Source organism: Heloderma suspectum, chromosome 1, assembly GCF_057233095.1.
Source record: "Heloderma suspectum isolate Gila_16-S chromosome 1, 16-S_ref, whole genome shotgun sequence".
Taxonomy (NCBI): domain Eukaryota; kingdom Metazoa; phylum Chordata; class Lepidosauria; order Squamata; family Helodermatidae; genus Heloderma; species Heloderma suspectum.
In genome coordinates, this window is record NC_139458.1 from 92,525,626 (window position 1) to 92,546,262 (window position 20,637).

Consider the following 20,637-nt stretch of genomic DNA (forward strand, 5'->3'; position numbering starts at 1 on the left):
GTTTACGTAGCCTATCACGGCTGAGTAAAAGAAAAAAGAAAAAAAAGCCATTCGCGTTCCTTATTTTGGCACGTCTAGTCTACCTAAACATTTACGTAGACTACGGCAAAAATAAGGGGAACGCAAATAGCGTAGATGCTACGCTATTTGCGTTCCCCTTATTTTTGCCGTAGTCTACGTAAATGTTTACATAGACTAGACGTGCCAAAATAAGGAATGCAACTGGCGGCGCCCATGGGCGCCACCATTTGCGTATGCGCTTTTTTTTTTTTTTACTCAGCCGTGATAGCCTATCACAGCTGACTGCAGGGACACAAACGGCCGTGGCTACGGCCGCCGCCATTTGCGGGCCTGGCCGGCCAGGATTCGGGGGTGGAGGGATGGAGCACCTCTCCCCCCGGCCAGAATTTCAGGGGGGAGGGATGGAGCACCTCCCCCTCACCGCGAATCAAATTTCGTTAAAGGTAAGTGACTTTCGTACATCCCTCGTTTCGAAGCTATGAATCTAGAACATTTATTTGCTAGACTATGCTCCATCCTTGAAGAGATCTAGTTGGACCTAGCCCTCAGCGCCCTGTTGTCATTACCTAAGGGCACAATCCTATGAGGATAGGCAGCTGCCTCTGAACCCGGAGGTGACCACCTATCCAAAGCAGGGCAGGAGAAGCACAGAGGGGATCATTCCCTCTATGCTTCTCCTGCCCTGCACTTTCAGCTAGAGAGCCGATTGCAGCTGTCTAGCTGTAGGAGGGCGGAGTGGGGAAGGAGGCTGCTGTACGACACATAGGATGTGTTGTACCAGTATTTCCGCCCTCCCCGCCCCGGAACGCCCCCCCAAACACCCTGTTTTGGTCGCTTCATGCTCCTCTTGTGATCGTGGAGCACGGGGCTTTTCCACACTGCCTGCAAGGCAGAGCAGAAGTGGGGGAAGGTTGGTTCTCCGGAAACCGACCTCAGAGCACAGGCTCTGAGGTTGGTTCCCGGAAAACTACATATCCTATGGCCATCTAGCTGCTGACTAGCAGCCATAGGATTGCTCCCTAAATTGCTTATTTTCTTGCTGCTCTAATCTGCCATTTCTCTTTGTTTTATATTCTGTCATTTTCCGTTAAGCCCCTGTCCTTCTTCCTGACATTCTTATATGTATCTCTGTCATACTGGTGACAAGAAATAGGCAGCCACTGTGTTTCAGAAAGACTGATTGCTAGAGGCAGATCCCACAACTTTGCTTCCTCAGGTTACATGATTCTATCTCTACAGATTATGATCAAAACCCTGAACTAATCCGTAACTTTCAGTTTATTCTCTTTTTGTCACTGTGGCACTTTTTTCCCCTTTCTCCACCACAATCTGGAGCTGTTTTCCAATGGAAAAAGAAGAGTGGCTTTGTCATACTTTTTTGTTTCTGCCATCTGTACTCTTAAGATTATTCATTTAATCCTAATGATGTTAAATAAATGAATACTTAAAGCACATATTATGACTACTCAAAATTTTGAGTTCAAATGTATTTATTTATTTATTACTTAAATTTTTATACTGCCCAACTGGCAAATGTCTTCAGGGCAGTTTACAATCATAAAACCAAACTACAACAAATAATAAATGAATAAATATAATGATATGACAGGTATCAGTGTCAGGATCTGGCCCTGGCCTGTAGGCCTAGTTGCTTCTGAATAAAAGCTGCTTCAGCTTTTAATAAGCATAATGTAGAATTCAGTACAGCAGTGAGAAGATGGGTGCTATGAGAGTGTATCACTGTTAAACTTCTCAGCTAATTATGGGCTGAAAGAGGGGGCTGGGACATTCCTTGTCACAACTCATTTCTTGAAACCTTGAAGCTGAATCAGTTTGGGCAGTTCGCTCTCAAGTTACCTGATTTGTAACTTCTATAATTAAGTGCCATGACTTTGGGAGTGAGACCTGTGTCACCTGATTTGCCCTGGAATAAAGCTAAGTCATTGAATCTATTCTCTGTCATCCTGTCCTGCGGTGAGAAAGCTAGGCACACCCAAACAATCAAAATAATAATTAGATATTAAAAACATGAAAATATATTTAAAATATTGAGGAACCAGCAGTTAAATTAATAAAGCAACAGAATAAAGGTTGAATGCCTGCTTAAAGAGGAAGGTGTTAACCTGGCATCTGAATGTATATTCCCAGGTCGGTGGGTACAAGATTGCAGTCTTAATTTCATTTGACTGTGACTAGAGCAAATGCCAAATGGGATATTTTGCTACCCCAAGAGGCTGCACTGCACAATCCAAAAGGATGGCCCAGGATCTCTTGCAGTGTTTCAAAGGATGCTGGGGTGCAGCTATTTGTTCTATTCCAGGTGATGGCCACACAGCTGAGTTTTCAAGCTCAAGTGGGGGTTTTCCTCAGGAGTGCATGTCCAACCACCATTTCATATCCAAGCAGAACCATGGACAGCTCCAAATGAAGCTAACCTGGAGGCTCGCACAGGCTTATGGACGGACAAATCTGTCAATTTCAGCTTCTCTCCGTTTCTCATGTTTCCAGTCTTAAGTACGATTTGGCCCAAACTTAGAAGTTAGTAAGAAAAATTTTGTGCACGCTTTCCTAATTCAAGCATTTTTGTAGGCAAAAATATATTGCCAAATATATTTTTGAGTACATACCTAATTTTCCAATAGAATGCATTTTAAATGTTAGTTTCACCAAGATGCCCATTTTTGAGTGCATTTGTCCCTAATACATGCATTTTGTATGCATTTTTTTAATTGACGAACTCTATTTCAAAATTCAGAAAAATGCAAATTTTGAAAGGTCATTGAATTTGGTTCACGTAAGTATGGATTTGGGTAAGTTCACATTAATCATGAACCACATTAATTTCTCCCCATCCCTAAGCAGGAGCATAGCAGACTCAGATATTGTTTCTAGAGTGGTCCAGAGTTCCATGAAATGTAGCTCAGCCTGGGTGGTTTGCCTTCTGTAATTAAAAGGGTCTTCTCTCAGTTGAGCAAGCATTGGCTCTGGCCTGATGGAGCCAGCATTGGGTCCAAAAGCATTGGAAAGATTGCTGTGTTGTGACATCGGCCCAAAAAAAAATCTCCCTCATCCATGATTTGATTGTGGATGAGGGGGCTGACCTGGTATGTATTACTGAGACCTGGGTGGGGGAACTGGGAGGGGTCACTCTCTCCCAGCTGTGCCCTCCTGGGTACTCAGTGCAGCACCAACACCGACTTGAGGGTCGGGGAGGGGGGGTTGCTGTGGTCTATAGGAATTCAATCTCCCTCTCCAGGCTTCCTGCTCATTCAAGTGCAGATCTTGAGTGTTTGTACCTTGTGTTGGGTACCCGGAACAGATTAGGGATTCTGTTGGTGTACTGCCCACCCCGCTGCCCATCAGACTCCCTGCCTGAACTGACGGAGGTGGTCTCAGACTTGGTGTTGAGGACCCCTAAGATGATGGTCCTGGGGGATCTCAACTTCCATGCCGAGGCCGCTGTATCCGGGGCGGCTCAGGACTTCATGGCCACCATGACAACCATGGGGCTGTCCCAACATGTCATTGGCCCAACGCATATAAAAGAACACACGCTTGATCTGGTTTTCTCGACTGGGCAGGAGGATGCTGATCTGAAAGTGGAGGAATTAACATCTGTCCCTTTGTCATGGACAGATCACTTCCTGCTGAGGTTTAGACTCCTGGCAGCCTTCCCCCTCTGCAAGGGTGGGGGACCTATTAAAATGGTCCACCCCCAGAGATTAATGGATTCCAATGGATTCCAGAGGGCTCTGGGGGATTTTCCTGCTGGTATGGCTGGTGCTCTTGTCGAAGCCCAGGTCGCTCTGTGGAATGCAGAGATGACTTGGGCGGTTGACACGATCGCACCCAAGCGCCCTCTCCCTCTGAGCAGAGCCCGGCCAGCTCCTTGGTATACACCTGAGCTGAGGGCAATGAAGCAAGAGGGGAGATGGCTAGAACGCAGGTGGAGGAAAACTCGTGCTGAGTCTGACCGAACCCAGGTAAGAGCCCACTATCAAGCTTACTCTGTGGCGGTGAGGGTGGCAAAAAGACAGTTCTTTTCCACCAGCATTGCATCTTCTCAGTGTCATCCAGTGGAGCTTTTCTGAGTGGTTCACAGCCTGTTACATTCTGGGCAAGGGAGAGAGATGGTGGAACCCTCGGTAGCACACTGTGACAAGTTTGCACAGCACTTTGAGGATAAAGTCACTCAGATTCGTCATGAATTGGACACCAGCATTAATGCAGTTCCATTGGTAGAGGCGTTCAGAGCACCGTCTGGTCCAGTTTTATTGGATGAGTTTCAGTTACTGAGGCCTGAGGATGCGGACAAGGTGCTTGGCCAAGTCCGATCGACCACTTGTGTGCTTGACCCTTGCCCTTCATGGCTTATTAAATCAAACAAGGAGGGGATGTCTGGCTGGGTCCAAGAGGTTGTAAATTCCTCCTTGAGAGAGGGAGCGGTGCCTGCCACTTTAAAAGAGGCAGTAATTAGACCACTCCTGAAAAAGCTTAACCTAGACCCAGAGGATGTTAACAATTATAGGCCAATGGCCAACATCCCCTTCCTGGGCAAGGTACAACGGGTGGTTGTAGGACAGCTCCAGGCACTGTTGAATGAAATGGATTATCTAGATCCATTTCAATCGGGCTTCAGGCCTGGTTTTGGAATGGAAACTGCCTTGGTCGCCCTGTGGGATGACCTCTGCCGGGAGAGGGACAGGGGGAGTGTGACCCTGTTGATTCTTCTGGACCTCTCAGCGGCTTTCGATACCATCGACCATGGTATCCTTCTGGATAGGTTGTCTGGGTTGGGAGTTGGAGGCACTGCACTACAGTGGTTCCGCTCTTACTTGGATGGCCGATTCCAGAAGGTGGTGCTGGGGGATTATTGCTCTGTGCCATGGCAATTATGCCATGGGGTTCCACAGGGCTCTATTTTATCCCCCATGCTGTTTAACATCTACATGAAACCTCTGGGGGAGGTTATCTGGAGGTGTGGGCTGAGGTGCCATCAATATGCAGATGACACCCAGCTCTACCTCTCTTTCTCATCAAAACCAGGTGAGGCAGTGGCTGTTCTGAACCAGTGCCTGGGCACGGTAATGGACTGGGCATGGTAAATGGTTATTGGATGAGGGCCAATAAACTGAAACTTAATCCAGACAAGACAGAGGTACTGTTAGTGGGTGGTTCGTGTGCCTGACTAGGTGATATTCAACCTGTTTTGGAGGGGGTCGCACTCCCCCTAAAGGATCACGTTCGTAGTTTAGGGGTGCTCTTGGATCCAGAACTGTCACTTGAGGCACAGGTGAACTCACTGGCACGGAGCACTTTTTATCAGCTTAGGCTGGTATACCAACTACGCCTTTATCTGGACAGAAATAGCCTAGCTACAGTTATCCATGCTCTGATAACTTCTCGTCTGGATTACTGCAATGCATTATATGTGGGGCTGCCTTTGAAAATGGTCCGGAAACTTCAGCTGGTCCAAAATAGGGCAGCAAGATTGTTAACAGGGACTGGCCTGCGAGCTCATATTATGCCCATACTTTTCCAGCTGCACTGGCTGCCAGTCCATTTCCAGACCTGATTCAAAGTGCTGGTGTTAACATTCAAAGCCCTTAACGGCTTGGGGCCAGGTTACCTGAAGGATCGCCTCCTCCCATATGTGCCTGCCCAGACCTTAAGATCATCGTCAGTGGCCCTTCTCCGTAAGCCCCTGCCAAAGGAAGTGAGGCGGGTGGCTACTAGGAGGAGGGCTTTTTCTGCTGTGGCACCCCGGCTCTGGAATGAGCTCCCTAGTGAGGTTCACCTGGCACCTACATTGTATTCCTTTTGGTGCCAGGTGAAGGCCTTTTTATTTTCCCAGGCATTTTAGGATTTTAGCTTTCTAAATTTTTAGCTTTGCTGTTTTAAATCTGTATTTTTAACTCCTGCACTGCTGCTAGGTTTTATTGTGGTTGTATTGTTATATTGTGGTTTTAATGTTCTATATATTTTAAATTGTTTTATTGTGTGTTGTTTGGTTTTAATTTTTGTGAACCGCTCAGAGAGCTTCGGCTATTGGGCGGTATAGAAATGAAATGAAATGAAATAAATAAATAAATCTTGGCTGGAGTCTTCAGAGGATGAGGGCAGTGTAAAGTCCTCAGGCCTGGTACCAGAGAGACATCAGAGTGGGTGCCAGGGGAGAGCATTCCAAAGCCACCCTCTCCCCAGAAGTAGGAATGTCAGAGAAACCCACAAGGGAATCAAATGTGTTTGGACTTTTTTTTATCTGACCCATGGATTCTGCAGCAGACAGGCTTTTCCCAGGTCACACAGATTCTGTGAATATGCGGACCAGTATTTTTTTAGAGATGGGCAGAACCCCTACTTTTTGTTCTGGGGGGGTTTCACAGGGCGGGAGGCAATACACTTGCAGCTGTGTTCATTCAACAGCGATACGGTAATGACAGCTGCCATTACCATATCGCCATTCAGCAGGCATACGGAGCTGGTGTGCAGTCTATGGAATCACCACAGACAGGAGCCAGCTCCGTAGAATTCCGGAGGGAGGTGGAGGTAAGTGGTGCCACTCCACCATGGACTCCGGAGGCTGGATTCCTTTAAATCTGGCCTTATTGGGGCCTGTGGCAGATTTCTCCACCATCCCTAGTTTTTTTTACTTTCCAGAATTTTACACAAATTTAGTTGTAGAAAAATATGTAAATTATAAAAACACTAGCCAACAATGTGTATTTCCCCCATAGGCTAAAGCATGAAAATGCACCTTTTGGGGGGATTTGCACATTTTTGGAGGAGTTTACACATTTTTGGGAGGGATTTGCACATTTACACAAGTGAAAATTTGTGCAAATACGTATTTGAACAAATTTGGGAAATTGGACAAATTCCAATTCCATCAATGAGTGGACGATGGAACAAAAGGCACCTGACAATCCATGAAATGCAGAAGGAACAGATTCACAAACTCCATATATGCCTATCCAGAAGCCAGCCACTGCACCCCAAATAGTGGGGAATGATTTAACAGAAACACAAGCTCATTAGTGCATTCAAACACAAATATTCATGACTAGAGGAGGAAAAGATACACATTTCTTAGCAAAAGTATTATGACAATTAATAAACATATTGCATGTGAGCATGATCCGTCCCTCTTCTCCTGCTGCTCCTGTGTGCAGAATACCCTCCTGTGAGTCATAAGAATGTAAGAATTGCCCTGCTGGATCAGACCAAATATCTAGCTAATCCAACAACTTGTTTCCCATAGTGGCCAACCAGATGCCTCCAGGAAGTCCACAGGTAAGACATGAGGGTGATAGCCCTCTGTCACTGTTGCTACCAAGCAACTGGTATTTAGAGGTATGCTGCCTCGGGATGTAACATCTGGCATCATGATCAGTAGCCATTGATAGCATTATCCTCTATGATTTTGTCTAATCCCCCTTTAAACCATCTAAGCTGGTAGCTGAAACCACCTTCTGATAGCAAATTCAATAGTTTAACTATGTGCTGTATGAAGGAACTTCCCAAAGATACATGGATTTAATTATGCCTAAGTATACAAATAAACAAATAGGATCATTTATTATCCAGATAATATATTTCAGCAGTTCCTGAACAAGATTATATATTACAAAGATATAGAGGGGGGGGGAGGGGGGAAGGGGGAGGGAGAGAGTATGTATGACTTGGATTCCTGCATTGAGCAGGGGTTTGTACTCGATGGTCTTATAGGCCCCTTCCAACCCCACTATTCTATGATTCTATGACACAGTCCTCCAAGTTTTCCATTTCTCTTAGAACATGGATAGAAGCAACCTAAAGCTACTCCTGCCTATTAATAGTATCTCTATGTATTAGTAAAGCTGCAGTCACCTCTTACAGAATGGCTCAAAGGCATAAAGCAAGAAGGCAAAACAAATAGTTAACTGTTATAAAAGGTACCAACACAATGAAATAAAATGCACTACTGCCTCTTGAGGGCTATAATGAATTTTCACAAAAGCTAGAATGTTAAAGAATGCCACTGGCATGTTTGAAAAATGGGAGAAAAAGAGAGGGAAGTCTGAAAGAGGAGTATTTTTTTCTAGAATCAAAGCACAAAACAGACTGTGGCTGGGGTGGAAGGAAGTCAGAAATCATCTTTATTTTTGTAGGGAGGTGAATGGACCCATTACCTGCTCCCTGGATTGGTGTTCTAATGCCAGTTGCATTTCAAACATAAACTTCTTGGATTAGGAGTAGACCCCCAAAAGGCATCACTGCTGCCTACACAAGTTGGTTTATGAAATTTATATATATATATATATATATATATATATATATATATATATACACACACACACACACACACACACACACACAAACATGGTTTCTTAATGAGAGGGGGTTTGCTACTACGCAACAAGTGCTAACAACCATGAAGCCAAACCTCATTCCAGCTTCATGTTTCAAGAACCGTTATTGGGAAACATGACCTGTCATCCCGAATGTTCTGAGAGGGTGGGAGAAGCATGCAACAAGAATTCAAATGTCCACTCTCTGATCCCTGACCATAGAATTTGCTCTCGGCAATACTCGTAGCAAAACAATGCTGAACTAGGGCTTTCGCATAAGCAGATTTTAAGGGAGCTTCACTTTTTCATGTGGGAAAAGTTAAACTAAACTTTCAAAGAGTTTAGGTGAGTTATTCATTGCCTTGTTTATGACATAAAGGCAGGGAATGCTTCTCTGTGTGCTCTCCACTGCTAAACATTTATCTTAAAACAGGCATGACCTGAGGCAAAAGAAACCCATTTACCCCTCCCTGCCATGGCAGTAAAAATTAGACCTGTGCACAAATGGCCTCTTGAAATTGTCCACCCTATTTGAGGGCACACAAATTGGAGGGACCATTTTACCAAATTTCTCCAGGGGAAGGAAAAATTCCCCAATACAATTATTGGGCATTAGCAGAGGAAGTAGGATGGCTTCTTTCTGTTTTTTCTTAGTATTATTCTTGGGCATTGTGAAGTGAAAATGTTGGATGCCACTGTAGTATATTGAATGTATCTGAAGTGACCTGTAATTTAACAGTCCAGTTTCCCCTCTGATGCTCGCCTGCAGTGGTTTGGTCTCACTGGGTTGGTTGCATCTGTGTTTGCGTTTATTAGAGCTTCTGGAAGTTTGGATAAACTGCTTTGCTATCAGAAGGTTGTGATCCAGTTCACTATGGATTATTTAAGGGTTGTCTAAACCTCAAACAACCGCTGCTGCCTGAGTTCACATGACATGACAAGCCACAGCAAGACGGGCACCCATGGACAGCCCCTGCAGGTATATAAACTCATGGTGGGCTGTCATATCATGTGAACCAGCTTTATGTTTCCAACTGTTGTTCTTAAGAAAGAGGAAGCTGTTTGTCAATCTACCTGTCTCAGATGACTGCTGGCCTGACAGCAGAAGCTATTGGGGCATCAACGCTTAAGTACGTACTCCACTGCTCAGAACCAAAGAGGCAAAGAGAAAGTATTATAACCCAAAAACAAGATGGTGGAGAATATTTGGACAAAGTTCTGCAAAGTGGCTTTCTTGGGGTATGAGAAGAAGAAAAATCTTTACACTTTCTCAGAAAAAAAAAGTATTTTGAGGAATTTTTGCTCAGCTCTAGTAAAAATAATAAGCAAAATAATGGACATGTCACTACAAATAAATGGCACCTGCCTGAGGAGGGCAATTTCATTCTGTCTATTGGTAGAGCTCACCCTAGAGAGAGAGAGAAAAGAAAGACACAGAAGCAGGGACTGAAGTAAGTGGCAGCTGTGTTTTGTGTGCCGCCATAGTATTGCCTCAACTAGGGAAGGGAGAATGCGCAACGTTCAAGATTGCTAGGATGCTCCAATCATCATCTTGCTGTTCATCTCAGGCCTGATTCCCATTCGCATTTGTGTTCGCTGCTCACTTTGCAGAAATGGAAAATTTGTGAAAATCAAGCAGTGATTGAATGGAAGATTTGCGCAAATCTCCTGAAATCTGCCAGATTTCCTCATTTGTGCAAATTTCCTCCAAAGACTAAAGAAGGGCTGATTAGGAAATTTGTGCAAACTGAACTGGGTATTGGGAACGAGATGAACATCAGCACATGTCCAACAACTTGAGAAAAATTTTGGTAGACACATGCTTGTGCTAATGTTCAGGGCTTCAGACGGGGCATGCTCACATGCTTTGCAAGCAAAAACAGAATTTTCATACAACCCTCACCTCTATTTGGTTTGCAAACAATTCTGATTGTCACAGCTGACCTGACCCAGGATGACTCCTTGGATGATGATCCAGATGTGAAGTCCAAAGATACTCTTAGCATCTTGGGAGAGGCTGCACCAGGCTCATCTGCAGAGGAGGATCTGGAACAGCGCTGGGGAAGCGTTCTACTTTGGAGAAGCTCTTTGGGCTGCATTCCAATGGTGGGCAGGGCTGAAAATCCATCCCCACAGCCTCTGCATGTCTGCTCAGAAGTAAGCATGAGCATCATGGCAACTAACAATAAGCAGGGCAATTCTCTTCATGCCGACTCAGATGTAAGCAGGACAAGCTTCTGCAGGACAAGACTCAGAAGGAAGCAGGACTGAATCATTCAGCAGTACTTTCAAATAACTTTTCTATACAGAAGTAAGCAGGACAATCCTCCTCAGGAAAAGGCTCAGAAGGAAGCAGGACTGAATTACTCATTAGCTTCCTTCCCTGGTCCCACCCACACTCTGCCCTACAGGGGAAAGCTGTTATTTCAGATCAGCTGATAATTGGAAATAAGAACTTCTCCCTGTGTGACTGTGAATGAACAGAACTTTCTCCACTTTAATAATGAGTTTGCTTTTAGGATATTATGGGGTGAAATCTTTGGGTGTGTGCAAGTCAGTTTCAACCAGAAGATCATAATTTAGAGGTGAATGGTTTAGTTAGAATGTAGGAGGTTAGAAGTTTGCTCAGGAAGCCAGGAGATTATAAAATTCATCCAAAAATCAGAGGAAGGGTGAAAAAAATTCAGGGAACTCTATTTCAAGGGCTCAGTTGAAGGAGACAATCCTCTGAAGAGGGTTTTTGTGGGACACAGGTGTCTATAGGAAGGCGAAGGAGACCGGAAACTTTTCTTCCATGAACATCCTTAAGTTAACTTATGTTAGGTTTTTAAAAATAGTATTGACAAGTTATTTCACAAAAACCATCTCTGCCTCTTCCATTCATCCAAAGATGTCTTCCTCTTGCAGGTCTTGACATTCAGCTCTTGTATCTGAGTGACATTTTGGCTTAGGGTTACCTAAATACCAGTACTTTTAAGACTGTGTGACTTTCTGTGTGGTTGAATCCAGATTTACAAATATGTAAAAATGGAGAAGGAAGCCAGTGTCATAATGATTACTCTTGTTCTGTCTTGAGGTGCTCAATATGTTTGGCTCAGGTGTGTGTGTGTGTGTGTGTGGGGAGAGAGAGAGAGAGAGAGAGAGAGAATCAGAGCCTTAACATCAGTCTACAATCAAAGAGATGATTAAGAACAGAGAGATCAGAAAGGGAGTGGGGAACAGAAAAAGAGAAAGCAATTTAGTTTGAATTCAACCAGAAACACTGCACCTATACGTTTGGCTTCTGCTTATGGCAATCAAAGATGTACATCAACATTGTGCTAGGGATGTATGAGAAATGTGTTTCAGTTCTTGATCAGGATTTACCCAGTTCACATCTTCCAGACCAAACATGGACTCAGCCACAATCTGCGGTCAAGGTCTGTACATTTCTGAGCTTACAGATCCCTCTTCAGACCTTTGTGCTCAATGTGCAAGGTCTACATGGAAGCCTGACATGCAGGGATGCTGGAGGCAGTGCTTGTGTATGCACCCACATCCCTGTAGCTGGTTTAGCCTTACATACGAGCAGGTAGATGCCTGAATAGGGCTGTGGTGTGCTAATAGTAGAAATCAGAAAAAAAAGTTCAAAAATGCTGTAGAGGTGTTGTCACATACCTATGGAAAAAATTTAATTTCAAAGAAGCAACAAAATGGCATTTTAAAAAGCTACAAAAAGGAAATTGACTGTCATAAAAACAGAGGATTTGGCCATCACTAAACCTCACTTTCAGCTTGATTATGTTATTTGAATGACACCTATCTGCATTTTAATCCTTATGCAAATTCTGCTGGCAGAATTAATAATTATGATCAAAAACCATGAAAGTCCATGCTAATGATAAGATAAAGAACTTATTCTCACCACCTACAGTGAGACGCTAATCTTCCTCCCTGTCCTAATCTACTGACATACAGGTTTTGATCTGAAATAAGCTCTTAATAATGAATAATCTGGCTATGAATATGATTCTGCTGAGCAGAAAATGGAGGATTAAAGAAGGAACTTGGGAAGAGTTTCCTCACCCACCATCCTCCACCCCCATCCACTGCCCTGCATTTTAAGGCAGCTTCTTTGGAATTACATTTTTGATAGTTGCTGCCACCTCAAGGATGCCTGTGTTCCACTAAGTCACAGCCACTGCAGTAACTCCGCGTGTTTTTCTTTTCCCATACAGACTAAAGATGTTGGCACTTTGCATTTATCTACTCTAGGGAACAAAAGCAGCGAAGTGACATTTACTCAAGTGTTGAGTCTCTTTAATTGAGGAGTGTCTGGGAAATAATAAAAAATGCTCATTTTAATAGAGAGACTAAGTTTACATTCAGAGCTCCTGGGAATAGGCTTCCAGCCTGTTCTTCATAGCAGAATTAATCTTTTTCTTGGTATATATTTATGGGCTGCTTTTTTTTTTAAGCACATTGGGTGAGGTAAGACAAACTGTAAGAAAATTGGATTTCCTTGTATGTTGCAATCTGTCGTAGGAAAAGAGTGCCCCACTCATTCTTTAGTCTTCTTTACCTCGCCTTGCATACAACACTGTGACAGTGCAGAACAAAGGCTTAGAAAAGTCACAAGTGACTGCTAATTGTGAATGCTCCATCTGCCAAGCAGCTGCCCCATCATCCCTTGCACCACTGCAAGCCAATCAGCATCCTCTTACCTTTCTCTGGGTCAAACTACATGTGATGCTCAGTCACAGGTGTGGAGGTTGTTTTTAAAGCTGTGCTGAATATTTCTCTCCTCCTTTTTTGGCAAATCATGGGAGGGTGGGGTTTGAAATGAAGATGCTTGCAGAAGTCCTTAATGTTTAGAAAAGCCCCATTTGTGCTTGTAGCAATGCAACGTGGGGCTCTTCAGTGACAGGCTTTCACTCTGGCAGGCCTTCCTAGAATGCGGATGTGACCTTGTGAGGTCACGTGATTGCAGGAAGGCCTGATGAAACTGAAAACTGTGTGAGAAGAGCCCCCACACCATTATGAGCATGTATGAGGTGTTTTAAAAGTAAAAAGAGAGAGAAAGAAAGGACCACTTGGCCATTTCAGAAACTTAGGGTGCAATCTCATTATGTTTAAACAGGAAAAAAAAAAGGCCTCCAACTCCCAGCATTCCCCAGCAAGCCATGGAATGCTTTGCTGAGAGCTGTAGGACTTTTTCTGTCCAAACATGCATAGGAGCCTTTAAGAAGGTAAGCATACCCCCTGCCCCACTCTACCAGTCCCAATGAGAAATGTTTATCAAAGTTCTTCCCCCAAAACAAGCAAAGAAAAATATGACTTTTTTTTTTGCAGGGAGTGAAGAATTTCCCAAAAGAAGGGGATGAGGTATGGCACAACACAACTTGTGTTTACTCAAAGCAGCTGCGTTCTGGATTGGATTCCCTTATTCTCCTCCGCCAATAAAGGAAAGATACACATCCTGCTATCTTTTCCCTCACAGGGCAATAAGCAACTCAGACAGGGTGATTTGTGAGAAGAAGAATGGCCACAGGAATACAGATGTGACCACTCTGGAAAAATGCAGAACATTGGGATGTCAGAGCATGGATACATTTTACTAGATTTTGTGTATGAGTGGAGAGTGGGATGCACAGCTGCCATTTTCAATGTGTGGTAGATGTTTAGGGTAATGTCAAGTTTGGCCTGTCACAAGAGTATTGGTTGGACAGGTGCATTGGTTATTTCCTAATGTAACCAAACAAAAACAGTTTGCCAGGGATGGTAGTACAACAACAAAATGGGTTAGATTCAGATTTAGGCATATGTAGGGGGTGTCTCCACCAGCAATTTACTCCAAGCTGGCTGCTTTTGGGGGTTGTTAGGGATACATGAAGTTGTAGCCATCCAGCAGCCACCCCAGAGCTTATCAGGGAAAACTTGGCTTTCCTGAGACTGCTTAAAATCAGATTCTTTTCCTTAAGTTAGGTTCTCAGTAGTATAGTTGTTGTGTGCCCCAACCCCCACATTTACCTCGGGTATGCTGGTCCTGCTCAGGGATGTGCATTTCACCGTGACCCTGGTCAAGGCGTGTTTCCTGCCCCTGTGTTTCCCAGCACAAACCAATTACTGTCTACTTAGAAATAACTCCCATTGTGGTCAATGAGACTTGTCCCCTGAATGCACACACCAGCATTTACAGAGATCCCCCTCAATTGAAATAGCACATTTTAAAGCACTACTTCCCTAAACTGCTTTCCTGAAGTTGTGATTCTCCATTGTTTGATTTATTCCCTTTGGAAGTAACTAATTCACACCTTTGTTCCTGTGCAGCACCAGGCTGGAAAGGGGGCTGATTTCCCATCCCTTTGTTTCCCCTCCCTGTCTTTCCCAGCACCAACATATGTGTGTGTACTCAGATGTAACATGAGGCTTGTTCCTGAAATGCGCACTCCCAAAGTTACTGAGATTCCCATGAATTGAAATAATGAATTTAGAGGGCCTTAATGTCAAAGCTTCGAAGCTTCAATAGATCGCAGCAGGGCAGCGAGAACACTGTGTTCCTATAATGATTATTTATTTAAGGAAGTAAGAAATGTGGGGCTGGGAGAGAGACAGACAGACAGACAGACAGACAGAGAAGGCGATTGTTCACAGCTTCAAGACAGTGGCAATGCTGTGTTCCTGTGATGATTGTTGGTTTTAGGAAGTAAGGGGGGGGGAGAGATTTGGCAGGACACTGGAGGAAACCTCCCAGGATTTTACTGAAGGAGAAAGGGGGGAGCCTGGAGGGGGGGAGCCTCTCTTATTGGTTGAGCAGCCACTGCACATCAGATGACATTCACTCCAGCCCTCACCCTGGAAGTATCTTCTGTGAAGTGAGCTATACTGGTGTGGTGCACTCACTTGTGGGGCCCTGCGTGGACACAAGTGCACCAAAGCCGATCCCTTGAAAAAATCCAGGTAATCCTCCATTCGCTTCTCCTTCCATTGTCGTGGAGAAACCCCCCAGGAGTCAACCCACTGAAATCAATGGGGCTGAAGTTAGTCATGGCTAATTTAAGTCCTATTTATTTCTACTCTAAGTATGGAGGCAAGTTAATAAATTATCAGTTTAATAACTACCAACATAACTAAACATGACAAAGTGTATCTGGCTTGTTAACTTAAAGCTCAAATATTTCACCCAAAATGTGTTTTAGGCTGAAAGCTTATACATCCTTAACCTAGGACTTAGTCCCATTGAATTCAATTGGTCTTACTTCTGAGTAGACATGTATAGAATTGCACTGTAATTAAAAAACAAATCTCCACAGCGCAATTGATCAAGGTAGCAAGATGTTTGACATCACAGTTTGATGGAATTCACCACATCTGTCATTTCCAACTCTCTGCCGTTGTGTGGATACATCAAAATATGGTGCAAGAATTAAGGTTACCCAGAAAACCTTGCAACAATTCCCCCAGGAGCTATGATTACTATTTATCTACTCTGTATACCAGACAGACTGGCACTTGAAGTTAATTAAATCGCATGTGTGCAGTTCCACCATCTCCAAATGAAACAACAATAAGCTGCTACATCCCTGCCACTAAGCCTATTATTAAGAAGATATTTCACATTGTCAGGCCACTTGAAGGTAGGGATAAAATAAGAATTTGTGGAGATCGAAATGAAGCTTTCCATTTACAAATGGTGGCTCAGGAAAGAAAGGATTAATTTGGATGATGTATTCTAAACAGGTAGAAGTCACAGGAAGACAACACTGGCAGACTCTTAGTGGGGAAGCAAAGTTGGAGAGCCAGCAGGTGGACAGAACACCACAAGGGCAACACTAGTCAGTCAAGCAGATGTGCAGGGCACGAGAAGGTCAGCTTCAGTCACTCAGCATCTGTCCATGGAAATAGTGAGAGACTGCCAAGAAGTTAGCATGTGAACAGAGAAGCTTGAGTCCAGCATCTCCTGTCTTCCCACTGAATGTCTGAAATCATTCAAAAAGGAAACAAGTCAACCATGTATGTTCATGAAATCTATTGATGAGGCTGTAAACAAATTATGTACCAGAAAAGGACTGATTCTGCCACTTATATAAATTGTTGTATAAATTGTTGATTCTGCAACTTGTATAAATTGTGCATAGTTGATAGATTAGATTAGATTAGATTAGATTAGATTGAACTGAAAAAACAACAGACTAACAACAATAATTTCAAAACATATTTAGAGCTAAATGTTTCAGCTTCTGTCCTCATCAGTAGCTGTCACGTTAAATGGATACCAAGAGTGGCAGTTTGGAATGCTGGGAAAGGAAAATTCCTAAGAAGAAGGGGGAAAAAACTCAATGCAAACTTCCACTCTTGGTATCCATTTAACATCACAGCTACTGGTAGGGGTGGAAGCCTAAAGTCTAGCTCTAAAAATATTCTGGAATTGCTCTGTGTTAGTCTACCTATTTTACTTTTGCAAAATTTATTCTAATAGCCACATGGAGAAAGGGCAAAGAGCCACTCAGCAGGGGAGAGGTATTGTCACTAAAATTCCACCACCTTTTCAGGACTAGGGGTGGGTGATAAATTTGGATTGAAACTGAAAACTGTAAATTTCCATAGTTTGTGAGGCAGTTCATAACAGCAGTGATAAATGCACAGAAAGAATGCATCATTTTTTTTAAAAAAGTGCACAAAATGCTACATTCAGTGCAGGGAAAGCCTACATTTGAAAAGGAAAAAGGGTTTGGTTTTGTTTTTAAAGAAATGTGCATGAAAATGCATACTAACGTTGGTGTTGGATCCAGATTTAGGGTTCCTTCACACCGGGCTTTTATCCTGTGATTGAGATTGCTCCTTCACAGAAGTTTGAGGGCTCTTTACATGACGCAGCGATCATCCCAGGTGTCTCCTGCACTAAATGCCCTTTGTTCCATTTTTAAACAGATTGCAGATAATGAGCTATCAAATTACCCTGTTGTGTTCCGCTTCAGTTCCCTCTGTCAAAAGAGTTAAAGTGGCAAGAAGAGGAGAGAGATCAATGAAAGATAATGGAAGATAGAGAAGGAGGGGCGAAGTGGAGGGGGGAAAGGGAGTAAAGGGAGTCAGTTGTGATCCTGCATTTAAAACAGATGCAGAAAGACCCCTTTTAAATGCAGGGTTTTAGGCTGGTGTAGAGAGGCCCTTACACTGGATCAGCTACACTGATGCAAGTATTGTTGATCCACGTCCCCCATCCCCTCCTTCATACAGCAGCCTCCCTACCTCCTTGAAAATGCTTTACAGAGAGTCAGGTCACTTCTTGCAGAAGACCCTTACCTCTTGCAGAAGGCAGATCCTGGATCCAACGCTTCATGCATACTAAAAAAAAAAAAAAAAAGGAAAAAAAGAATTGCAATCTGATGCAAAATCAGGACAGAATGAACTTGGCATTTGAAAGATGACAATCTGAGCGAAATTGTGCTTGAAAGATTTGTCCATCTCTCCTCAGGACTCAGGCGGGGAGAAGAAGCTATACACGAATCTAGGTCTGGAAGGTGTGGAGAGTGTAGAAGCACAGGAATCTGGACCCTGGCATGCAGCAGGTAGTACTCTGTCTAGGAAGCCATGTCAATAGTCCGGTCAGGTTTAGGCTTTTAAGGACTCCCAACCCTGTAGTCGTGGGGGACCAATTAGGATGGTCCAAATGGGAAGGATCACAGGCCAAACAATTCTGGACAGCCCTTTGGGAAGTTCCTGTTGGTATGTCTGGTGGTTCATTCAAAGCCCTAGGTGATCCAGGAAATGACTGTGATTGCTGGCATGATCACTCCTGGGCCCAATCTACATGGGTCCTCACTCATGTCCTTTGTTCAGAAACATTTCTAAAAAGATGGGCGGTGAGGGGAGGGGGGGTCGGTTTGTGCCAAGCCTACTTGTGGATGCTGATGGCAAAGTAAGTTTATTTTTCTTTGCATCTACATAATGGTGAGGAGGTGTTTGGTAGAGATTTTGAGAGTAATCTCAGGGCATTTTTACAGTCTGGGTCTCTCAGTGATTGGGAGGCACTTTCAATTGCCTCCTGCAAGTTGTTTGCAAAGACCGTTGAGGATAAAATTGCTCACATCCATTCTGATCAAAGTTGACCACATTCCAAAAGTTCCCTTGGTCCCCTCCTTTAAAAAGGGGGGAGGGGTTAGTAAGGTATTTTAAACCTACACACACACACATTCACAACAATCATTTTCCAGGAAAGGTCACATCATCGCTCCAAGCATAACAAATCACAACAATAAAGTAACACATGTGATATATGAGAAGATTAATGTGCTTTGCTTTCCCAGTAAACAAATGCAGGCCAACCTTGAATAGAATTATTACAGCGTTTTTGCCCTCATTTTACTATTATGTAATTCGTTAATTTAGATATTACTCATTGGAAAGTTTTATCAACTGCTCCATTTGCTGAATGGGAAAAATGAGGTACATATTTATGCCAATATTGCCTAATGGACTCCATGGTATAATTTCATGATACTGTAGGTATATTCTTTGTCCAAGTCATAAAAAAGAGCAAAGGGTCTAATGTTAATTTTATCATAGTTTTTTTTTTTTTTTCCTATAGCTGCATTGACTTTAGTCTCCTCTAGTCATGGGTGCTTGGATGTATTTCTGTTTGTGCAGATGGGGAGAGCAATCCTAGGGCCTCTAGACAGAATCTGGGGGACCATAGGATAGTTTGGATTCCTGGATCTGTTGTCAGAGACAGCACTCCAACCTCAGACCCAGGAGTCCAAGCTCTCCTCCCACTCCCCCTATCCCTCCTCCTCACATACAGCATGGAAAGAACTGCACCGGCTGCCTCTCCAAGGCCATAAAGGCAACCTTGGAGGGAAGGGGAAGGGGGCATTCTTGTGGGCTGGGAGGGAATGGCTTATTCCATATCCCCAGGCCTCCCCAGCCTCCTTCCCCATCCCCAGCGCCTCAGCTAGATGGGCGAAAAGCCCATCTAGCTAAATTGCAGAGCAGAAGGCATGGTGGAGGTGAGGATTGCCTCAGCTGCACCTCCCACTCTGTGCTGGATACTTGTAAGCCTCTGACTTTGGAGGCTTACAAGTATCAAAGGTGGATCTGATAGGGCTGCACCCTAAGAAGGTCTGCCTCACATCTGCAAGCAACCTATCTATCTTCGTTAGACCCTTGTCCTTCATGGCTAAATATATATGGCCAGGAGTGGGGCTAAATTCTTTAGTCCAGGAAGCATTTAATAAGTCTTTGCAAGTGGGAATGGTGCTACTTCATGATGAAGGGTGGGGAGCGGGGGAGGGGGAATCTCCTTAGACCTGCATGATCTCAAAATATCATCCTGTCTCTAATATTTCATTCTTAATCAAGGAGCATATACAGGTAGACCACTTCCAGCCACTCCTGGATGATACTGATTTTCTAGCTCCTCATCAGTATTCCTTTAAGTACATTTTGGGAAAGAGATGGCCTTGGCTGACCTTTTTATGCCCTGTGTTGAGACAAAGACAAGGGGAATCCAACCCTGTTGATTTCCCTGGACCTTTCCATAGTATTTGATAGCTTCAGCCATGGTAACCTTCTGGATGGCCTATTCAGGTTAGGAGTTGTGGCCAGCACCTATTGAGTGGTTCTGCTCCTACCTGGTAGGCAGATATCACTAAGTGATTCTGGGGATTGTTGCTCACCATATGGTATTTGTTGTGTAGACCCACTCAAGCAGGGTTGCATCATACCCAATGTATAGATAACATGCAATTATCTCTTTCCTTTTCTTTTGGTTCAAGTGGTACCTGAAGTTCAGAACTGAGGCCTGAGGGAAATGATGGGTTGGATGAGAGTTAATAAACTGGAACTCAATAATACAGATAAAATAAAGGTTTCAATGGTGGGGAAAGTTTCTGGTAACCAGAAGTAGGGGTATATTCTATTCCATCAACTCCACTTTCAGCCCCAGGTCCACAATTTGGGAATGCTCCTTAGATCCTTAGATTTTTGTGAACCGCCCAGAGAGCTTCGGCTATTGGGCAGTATAGAAATGAAATGAATAAATAAATAAATAAATAAAATCCAACTTTGTTCTGGAGTGAACAGGTTGTTTCCATGGCCAGGTTGTTTCCATTTCTCAGTGTACTGCACCTACTCCTGGTGAATGTTGGCCCTGCCACTGTCATGCTTGCCTTTGTTGTTTCCAGATTAGACTATTGTGAAGCATTCTACATGGACCTGCCCTTGAAGATTATTCAGAAACTACATTTGGTCTTCAGCATTTACCTTTTCATTGTTATTAAATGAAACCTGAAATTATGATTCAGCATAG